Below are 8,073 nucleotides of genomic sequence, written 5' to 3' on the forward strand. Positions count from 1 at the left end.
GAAATCATTGATGAATTAATAAAACCAGCATTGACCAAGCAATTTAGTCGAGAGTTTGCGGTTTTCACACCTAATCTTGACTAAATCGCTTGACTCTATTCAAAAATTCGAGTGCAGTGATGGTGTAGAATAATTGGGAGGTAGCATGTAAACTTGGTCCGTTGGTTCCTAACTATAGTCTAGGTCTCTAAGACAGCGACCCGGACTAGGTCGTGTCTTGCCTAATTCCCTATAGTTATGGCTCTGATACTAGTCTGTCACACCCCAACCGATGGCGGAATCATCGGGGAATGGCACTAAGCGAAACAGATTGTCCAGAAGTTTCCACAACAACTATCATTACCATTTAGTTCAAATAATACGTCCCATACTGTATCCCAAATAGTAAAACAAATTATTACAGAATACATCTAGCCAAATACTTTGTTCCGACAACTCAGATTCAAATATAAAATAAGTATTGTTTGTTTGTTCTAAAGACCCCTAGCTTGACCACGTCAGACAACTATTTGTTGGAGGGCTCTAGAGCTTTATTCTAGCCTCACTTCCCTAGTAAGTAAACACCTTAAACACCTGTCACATACGTTAAAATAAAGTCAATACATATAATGTAGAGGTGAGCATACAAGTTTGATATAGCATATAGAGTTCGAAATAGTTTACGCATAACCAGCACGTACACAGAGGAAAACGAAGCATGTTAATTATCGACATGGATCTATCGATACCAATGACTGCGGGTTGACTGTCCGAGACAGTTCGCAATACATGATTACCACCGTAATCCATGCAAGTAATTGTCCTTAACAACCCCCCGTGTGAACGGGTGCTGAGTCCAAACTATAGTACTGCGTCGTTAAGGCTGGTAGACAGCATTCCACGTGTAAACATAACAACAAGCATTCATTTAGTCACGTAATACATGCAGATCGGTTAGCGTTTAAATAGTTGAGTAGTGTGTTCGATTGTGATTTTAGATAAGTAACATATGTAACACCCAAAAGTGCTAAAGCAAAAAGGGTTCGAGTATACTCACATCGATTGATTGATGGATTGAAGGGAGCGCTTGAGAGTAGAGTTAGCCTGAATAGTTCGATAGCATAATGATGAGTAACGCGTAAAATGGAAACAAGTGATGATGGGTCGAACAGCCTGTTCGATCGGCCGGTAGGCTCGATCGGTTGGACTGTTCAAGTGGATTGTTTCTTCCTTTGAGTAGGATGTGTTTGTGTATGATGGCTTGTCCTTTTGAAGTTTTCGTTGTAGTATTTGAGAACACTGAAGTATCCTTACCTTTCAGGTCGATCGATCGAACAGCCTATTCGATCGGCCGGCTTAACCGATCGGTTAGGTACTTCAGAATGGGTCCTCAGTGGGATGTCACCTGACCGGATGACATGTTCGACCGGGTGGCACTCCAATACGTCGAACGAGTTGAAAAAATCGATTAAGGGTTGAAGCATAGTATCTCATGATTCGAAGCGTAATGTTGTCCAACAGTCGTTCGATCGAACATCACTTCGTTCAATACTATACTTCATGAAATTGTTAAGGGGTGGGGCCATATGCTAGCCGATCGGCTGGCCTGGTCGATCGGCTGACCTGTCCGATTGGTTAGGCTGTTCGTTCGAACAGCCTGTTCGATCGGTCAGCATCCTTACCTGGTCGGCATGTTCGTCTAACACTTGGCTGTTCTGATTGTTTGACGTTATATCGAGGTATTTTAACGACGAGCTGAACCATGACACTTTCGTTCTTACTTGTTTCCTCTGCTCGGACAGGAATCACCCAAGTCCGGCCGGTGAACGGTTCGGAACGATAGTTTAACGTTTAACCCGGAATCGGTGAACCTCGTAGATAGAACCCGAATCTTGAACCACACAACCATTAGAATGGCTAGTGAGTTGGCTCAAGCTCCGTTTCTACCGGTTTGAAGACACTGAGTGTAAAAGAGTTGAAAGAAAGTTGGAAATCCTTCTTTCAATCCTTCACACCGTGTAAATGTTCAGATCTGTGCTAGATCTTAGTTTGTTTGTGTGGAAATTGGCTAGATCCAAGTGATTCTTGGTGGATTGAGGCCAAAGCATGAAGTTCTTGAAGAACACCATGATGACATCATCCTAGAATACCTAGATCTTGATGATTTCACGGTTAGAAATCAAGATTTGAAACATAGAAAGGTGTAGGAGTGTGTATTGATCAAGAAAGTACAAGATTTAGGATGAAATCTCACCGGGATTGAGAGAAATCTAAGAAATAGTGAAGAGCACGAGCTGGTCGGTCAGAGAGTTTCCAAAAGTGGAAAGAATGACAATGACGGGCCTATTTATAGGCTTCCAAAAGAGGAAAGGGCTGGCCGATCGGCCAGGCATCCCGATCGGCAGTCTGCTTGATCGGACAGTCTGTCCGATCGGCTGGGCTGTTCGATCGGCTGACAGCCTGATCGATCAACAGCCTGTGTTGAGCGTTCGGTGCGACGATTTCTGATACTTCGATTTCGATTGAAGACGATATGAGTACGATAGAGTTTCCTATTCAAATTACTTTTAATCCCAACCACTATATCTACATACAAGCATCTATATTTCACACTATCCTTTCGCTACTATTCATCATAATTCGATTTCGATTGAGTTCGATTGAGTTTCTTGTTTCGATTCGATTGATCACCACACATATCATAAAGTAAGCACACACAGATAACACGTAAGGCACACACACACACGTAATATAACACCAAATTCGCATAATTCGAGTTTCGAGTTCGATTGATGATTCGAGTAGCTTGATTATTATTGATTGATTGACTTTATCGCATTGTTACTTCCTACTATTCACAGTCGTAAATCGTTTCGCGTCGATTAAACATTCGATTACTTCGATTCCTTTGATTAACAATACTTACTCCACATATACAAATAATAAAACATAAAATAGACTAATTACAGTCAAAGAAGTCAAATTTGACTTGGACTTTGACTTTGACTTTGAGATTCGAAAACACGGGGTGTTACAATCATGAAGGTAAAAACCGGTACCAGCTCGTATAGAAAACGCCAAAACTCTGTATCGAATTGATTTCAATACACATGTAAACACAGATTAAATAACAAAAAAAGTTCGCTGCAACGTGGCGACGATGATAAACCTGGTTTAGATCAAAACATAAAATATTATATATAAAAAAAAATGACTTGAGTGATAGGTAATATATATGTACACACACATAAAAAATAAATTCAAAAATCTGAAAGGACTCTAAACAGTAAAGAAATAAATAGTAGTAACGGTAACATGTGTGTTGCGACGACGACGTTAACCGTGCACACAAGACACATTGAAGGAGGACATTTGAATCATTATAAAAAACGAAATCTTGATGCATAAACATATTATATTTTACCCGACTCATTTGCGGGAAAAATTTACGTCGAAACGTAAATCAGCTTAAATTTATACTTATATCTACATAAAAATAAACACGTAAAAACGTAAATCACTTAAATTTATACTTATATCTACATAAAAATAAATACGTAAAACTTGATAAAAAAGTCTTTAGAATGCAACAAGATTTAATGTTAATGCTGAAAGTTGGGTGATAAAAGGAAAAAAAAATATAGAAAAAGACAAAAAAGAAAAAGAAAAGAAAAGCAAAAGCACAAAAAATATATCAAATCACTATTCACCAAGTTGATAATTGTAGTATATCACTTAAATTTATACTTATATCTACATAAAAATAAATACGTAAAACTTGATAAAAAAGTCTTTAGAATGCAACAAGATTTAATGTTAATGCTGAAAGTTAAGTGATAAAAGGAAAAAAAATAGAAAAAGACAAAAAAGAAAAAGAAAAGAAAAGCAAAAGCAAAAAAAATATATCAAATCACTATTCACCAAGTTGATAATTGTAGTATATATAATATAATTAATAATTGTAGTATATATAATATAACTATTATTAGGACCCGTGCTTTACGACGGGACCGTCAAACACAACATAAAGTAGACGTAAAAATGTTGAACCATGCATGCATGTTACGACGACTCCGTTATCATATATGTAATTAAGGTAAACTACATGGACCATCCGTGTAACTAAATTCCAATCAATTTATTAGTTAATACATTAACTATAATGACTTTTTGTTTTGAATAAAATTATATTACTTGGCCTACAATAATTTAGCATTAATCCTTAATACAATACACATATAAATTATATGTTCATATTTAACTAATAAAAGCTAATATGTAGATTATTTAAATTCTCAAAAAGTTAAACTACATTTATAATATTTGCTTATTACTAAACATGAATTGCGTTAGTCTAATACAAGAAAGTCGTCTTTCTAAAAAAAATATCAATTCTAGTATGGAATAACCGAATAAGATACATAAATAAGTCAATAACTACTACATATAATCTTAAATGTTTAGGTCTTCATCGCTTCACCACCGTCCACCGTTATACATGTCATGATCTACAATTTTATAAAAGGAATATCATTTTGTAATTGCGAAAAATAAATTCAAATGATATAAAAATATCGTTTGAGATTTTGTTAGGGAAATTTAGTAAACACTTCATTTTTTATTTATTGAGCATTTTAATTTACATTTGATTATTCTAAATGTTTAATTAAAAAAAAGAAGAAAAAAAAGTAACTTAACCTAACCGATCGTTGCAATAAAAGATTAACAAATTACTAGAACACAAGGTAAATCACTCTGTTTCTCTCACTATGCCTCACCACAAACTCACCGTCCCCTCTACCCCCATACCCGTCACCACCACCCCCTCCATGACCGGAATACCCGCCCCGCAACCGTTCCATCATTGCACTCTCTTCACTCTTTGCATTATCCCTCACATAGATAACTCACATTTCCCTCTTTATCTCCAAAAAATCCTATTCTCTTTTTCTGTCTTTCATATCCACACACATAAACCCTAATGTTGAAGAGATCGAGCAAGAGGGGCATCACCACCGATGGTTGTCGATTCCGGCTACATGACCTTTCCGTTATGACCACTGGCAAGGCGCCGTCCACGAATGCAAAAGGCGGCACTCTCTCTGCCTTCTCTGTTTTCTTTACCGACGGGTAAACTCTTAATTTTTGGTGATGAGGTTGTACCAGGGATTAGCTTCAAAAAATCATTGTTGAGTTTGAGATGTGTGATTGGTTTGGTGTTGAAGCTTTGTTATGAAATGGCTACCCCACACTCCACTAAGCATTACTCTGATGGAACAACTTTTTGGAGCAATAAGATGCAACCAAATTGAAAAGTAAAGTTATCTCAAAAAGAAAACTTGATAAATTATATATAGGAAACTAGTTTTTAAAACTAGCATGTGGTGATAAGACCTTTAAACAAAAGAAAAAATAGAAGTAAAAATATCATACCGTGCACGCGTGTTGTAGCATGTTAACTCGTCAAATTATACTATTATACTATACTATTATTAATTATAGAAGCTAATGAACACTACTTTTAATATATTATAATAATAATTATTATTTTTGTTACTTTTTAAGTTGAATACATTTTCATAATTTTTCTTACCTTTAATGATTTTTTTGTATCACGGGTTGGGATAAACTTGGTGTCAACAGGTATTGGTATCGAAAATGCTCGTACGGTCCTGCTCGGTATCATTGTCACACCCCAACCGATGGCGGAATCATCGGGGCATGGCACTGAGTGAAACAGATTGTCCAGAAGTTTCCACAACAACTATCATTACCATTTAGTTTAAAAAATACGTCCCATACCGTATCCCAAATAGTAAAACAAATTATTACAGAATACATCTAGCCAAATACTCTGTTCTGACAACTCAGATTCAAATATAAAATAAGTATTCTTTGTTTGTTCTAAAGACCCCTAGCTTGACCACGTCAAACAACTATTTGTTGGGGGGCTCTAGAGCTTTATTCTAGCCTCGCTTCCCTAGCAAGTAAACACCTTAAACACCTGTCACATACGTTAAAATAAAGTCAATACATATAATGTAGAGGTGAGCATACAAGTTTGATATAGCATATAGAGTTTGAAATAGTTTACGCATAACCAGCACGTACACAGAGGAAAACGAAGCATGTTAATTATCGACATGGATCTATCGATACCAATGACTGCGGGTTGACTGTCCGAGACAGTTCGCAATACATGATTACCACCGTAATCCATGCAAGTAATTGTCCTTAACAACCCCCGTGTGAACGGGTGCTGAGTCCAAACTATAGTACTACGTCGTTAAGGCTGGTAGACAACATTCCACGTGTAAACATAACAACAAGCATTTATTTAGTCACGTAATACATGCAGACCGGTTAGCGTTTAAATAGTTGAGTAGTGTGTTCGATTGTGATTTTAGATAAGTAACGTATGTAACACCCAAAAGTGCTAAAGCAAAAAGGGTTCGAGTATACTCACAGCGATTGATTGATGGATTGAAGGGAGCGCTTAAGAGTAGAGTTAGCCTGAATAGTTCGATAGCATAATGATGAGTAACGCGTAAAATGGAAACAAGTGATGATGGGTCGAACAGCCTGGTCGATCGAACTGTAGGTTCGATCGAACGGGTTGTTCGTTCGGTTGGACAATTCGTTCGGGCAGCCTGTTCGATCGGCTGGTAGGCTCGATCGGTTGGACTGTTCGGGTGGATTGTTTCATCTTTTGAGTAGGATGTGTTTGTGTATGATGGCTTGTCCTTTTGAAGTTTTCATTGTAGTATTTGAGAACACTGAAGTGTCCTTACCTTTCAGGTCGATCGATCGAACAGCCTGTTCGATCGGCGGCTTAACCGATCGGTTAGGTACTTCAGAATGGGTCCTCAGTGGGATGTCACCTGATCAGACGGCATGTTCGACCGGGTGGCACCCCAATACGTCGAACGAGTTGAAAATTCGATTAAGGGTTGAAGCATAGTATCTCATGATTCGAAGCGTAATGTTGTCCAACAGTCATTCGATTGAACATCACTTCGTTCAATACCATACTTCATGAAATTGTTAAGGGGTGGGGCCATATGCTAGCCGATCGGCTGGCCTGGTCGATCGGCTGACCTGTCCGATTGGTTAGGCTGTTCGTTCGAACAGCCTGTTCGATCGGTCAGCATCCTGACCTGGTCGGCCTGTTCGTCTAACACTTGGCTGTTCTGATTGTTTGACGTTATATCGAGGTATTTTGACGACGAGCTGAACCATGACACTTTCGTTCTTACTTGTTTCCTCTGCTCGAATAGGAATCACCCAAGTCTGGCCGGTGAACGGTTCGGAACGGTAGTTTAACGTTTAACCCGGAATCGGTGAACCTCGTAGATAGAACCCAAATCTTGAACCACACAACCATTAGAATGGCTAGTGAGTTGGCTCAAGCTCCGTTTCTACCGGTTTGAAGACATTGAGTGTAAAAGAGTTGAAAGAAAGTTGTAAATCCTTCTTTCAATCCTTCACACCGTGTAAATGTTCAGATCTGTGCTAGATCTTAGTTTGTTTGTGTGGAAATCGGCTAGATCCAAGTGATTCTTGGTGGATTGAGGCCAAAGCATGAAGTTCTTGAAGAATACCATGATGACATCATCCTAGAATACTTAGATCTTAATGATTTCACGGTTAGAAATCAAGATTTGAAAGATAGAAAGGTGTAGGAGTGTGTATTGATCAAGAAAGTACAAGATTTAGGATGAAATTTCACCGGGATTGAGAGAAATCTGAGAAATAGTGAAGAGCACGAGCTGGTCGGTCACAGAGTTTCCAAAAGTGGAAAGAATGACAATGACAGGCCTATTTATAGGCTTCCAAAAGAGGAAAGGGCTGGCCGATCGGCCGGGCATCCCGATCGGACAGCCTGCTCGATCGGACAGTCCATCCGATCGGCTGGGCTGTTCAATCGGCTGACAGCCTGATCGATCAACAGCCTGTGTTGAGCATTTGGTGCGATGATTTCTGATATTTCGATTTCGATTGAAGACGATACGAGTACGATAGAGTTTCCTATTCAAATTACTTTTAATCCCAACCACTATATCTACATACAAGCATCTATATTTCACACTATCC

The sequence above is a fragment of the Helianthus annuus genome, chromosome 17, assembly GCF_002127325.2.
Source record: "Helianthus annuus cultivar XRQ/B chromosome 17, HanXRQr2.0-SUNRISE, whole genome shotgun sequence".
NCBI lineage: Eukaryota > Viridiplantae > Streptophyta > Magnoliopsida > Asterales > Asteraceae > Helianthus > Helianthus annuus.